The following is a 2,676-nucleotide window of genomic DNA, read 5'->3' as shown; positions in this document are numbered from 1 at the left end:
TAATAGCATGAAATGGAGTTAGTAGCGCGTAACTTGGATTCTTACACAATGTTACTGTAAGATTATTTTGACAACTACCTGTACGGCTTAGTGAAAATGCACAAAAGTGGGTTGGTGTATATTGGGAAGCATGGCGTCGAAGAAGAAGTGGAATGAGTCAAAAAGATATTGAAACGAAGCTCATAAACATTATGAGGCAAGTGGGAACAAGTTCAACGACATTATTGTTTTTAATGAAGTTATGTGTAAACACGAGAAGTGAGATTTAGAGTTAGATCATGACACAACACATTCCCGTCCTGAATGTGAAGTGGGTAATGAAGAAAGTGGTGGTAGCTCGAAAAGATCAAGGACTACTGAAGAAAGGGAGTATTCCCAGAAATGCCAACTAGTGATGGTTCAACAGTTAAACGTCAAACATGCGGAGATGCGGCAAAAAAAGGGAAAGGTAAGGCTTCTAACGAAATTGTTACAGAACTTCTTGCAATGAGGCTTGCCAGAGAAAGTAAACTTGAAGTCATGAAAAAAAAAGAATGGACTTGGATAAAGAAATGAAGCAACAAAGAATCGACTTAGACAAGGAAAGGGAGCAAAAAACAGATGAAAGGGAGCTCGTCAAGATGCAACTTGTGCATTTGAACACATTGCTACAAAAGAAGCATTTATCGCTTGAAGAAGAAAACATGAAACACTTTCTAATGTCAAAGTTTTATGGAAAATAATTATCGGTCATTATGTGTTTTATATTTCCAGTTTGTCTTTTAATTGACTTGTAAAATATTTTATTATGTAGTTTTGTGTGTTATGTATTTGTAAGATATTGTACTTTGGTATTTCACGTATTTGTAATATATTTTATTAATTAATGTTGTTTATAAATCTATTTTGCACATGGAGTTGTCAGTAGGCCACTAGCACACTTTGTCATCTACCAAATCAAAGATTATCTTTATTTCCATGTGTCACTTTTGTATTGGATGCTTAGACTTTATTTAGATAAACTAATAGAACATTATATTTATTTTTTATCATTATCTTTTTAGTACAAATAGGTATATCACTGGCATACTTTGATATCCAACACTAACTCTTCATTTCTTATCTCTTTGAAAAATGTCTCACAATGAAAACTCATCGAGCTCAAATGAATATTCGGAATGGGAAGCACGGGTTGTTCAAAATAATCGACAACTCGATGAAATCATCACTGAATTACTCATAGAAGATCATCCTCCCAGAGCAAGAAGGAGGTATTACGATCAAGAACGTAAGTAGGGTGAGGCATGTTTAGTGGAAGACTACTTAGTTGACAACCCAACGTATGATCAAGCAACCTTTCGGCGTAGATTCCGTATGCAAAGACCACTATTTCTCCGTATAGTGACAGGTGTTACCGCCAATGACCTATATTTTCAACAAAGGCATGATGCCACAGGTAGACAAAGTCTTTCACCATTACAGAAATGTACGACAGCTATGCGGGTCTTGGCGTATGGGACATCAGCAGATGCACAAGATGAATATACAAGAAGGAGTGAAATTGTAACAAAGGATGCTTTAATAAAGTTTATAGAAGGTGTCATTTCATGTTTCGGCAAAAAGTATCTTAGAAGGCCAAATGAAGCTGATTTGGCAAGACTACTTCATGTGAGGGAGGAACGTGGATTTTCGGGTATGATAGGAAGCATTGATTGTATGCACTGGACATGGAAAAATTATCCCACTGCTTGGGCTGGACAATATGCAGGTAGAAGCGGTAAACCAACAATCATTTTGGAAGCAGTTGCATCATATGATTTATGGATATGTCATGCATTCTTTGGAACACCAGGTACGTGCAATGACATTAACATCCTCCATCGGTCTCCTATTTTTGATGATGTCTTACCAGGTCGGGCACCAAATGTGAGTTATGTTGTGAATGGTCGGGAAAATAATATGACATATTATCTCACTGATGGCATATATCCCTCATGGGCTGCTTTTGTCAAGTCAATAACTTCCCCTTAACTTCGAAAACACAAGTTGTTTGCCGAACATCAAGAGGCGCTAGAAAAGATGTTGAACGAGCATTTGGAGTTCTACAAGCTCGTTTTGCATTTCTTCGACACCCATGTCTTTTGTGGGACAAGGATATGATGGGGAAAATTATGATTGCATGTATTATCGTTCATAATATGATTGTGGAGGATGAACGTTGTACATACCTTCACAATTATGATCCATCCAAATTTCTAAATGACAGGCCTACAAACCGGAAACGAAGAACCTATATTGAAGATGACGATCTAAATTTAGAATATTCCACTCAACGAATTGCAAACCTATCCAGTTATATGACCAATAGGGCACAACTTCGCAATAGAGAAGCTTATAACATTCTGAAAAACAATTTGATTGAACATATATGACAAAAATTTAGCATTGATGGATAATTATGTAGTTTGCATCTTCTGTAATTGTAATCTTGTATTTCATGTTTTAATTGTAACTTTGTTTATCTATTTTATTAAGTTTGTTTTATAAATATAAAATATATTTTTTTAATTTTATATTTAAAATAAATAATTTATTAGTAGAACTAAATTAAATATTTTTAAAATTTTTCTAATAAATATTAGTAGAATAAAAAATAATCTTAAAATTTATTATTTATATAATCAAAAAGTGGTATGA

The 2,676-nt window shown here is 34.4% G+C and overlaps 1 pseudogene; it reads left to right on the top strand.

Annotated features, from left to right (window-relative positions):
• The first annotated feature begins 381 nt into the window (after positions 1–381).
• On the top strand, positions 382–2,411 carry LOC145090014 (uncharacterized; annotated as a pseudogene).
• Positions 2,412–2,676: the final 265 nt, after the last annotated feature.

This window comes from Lactuca serriola, chromosome 2, assembly GCF_051521515.1.
Source record: "Lactuca serriola cultivar US96UC23 chromosome 2, Lser_US96UC23_V15, whole genome shotgun sequence".
NCBI lineage: Eukaryota > Viridiplantae > Streptophyta > Magnoliopsida > Asterales > Asteraceae > Lactuca > Lactuca serriola.
Note: the sequence above shows the minus strand (reverse complement) of the source record. Positions and strands in the feature narration are given on the sequence as shown.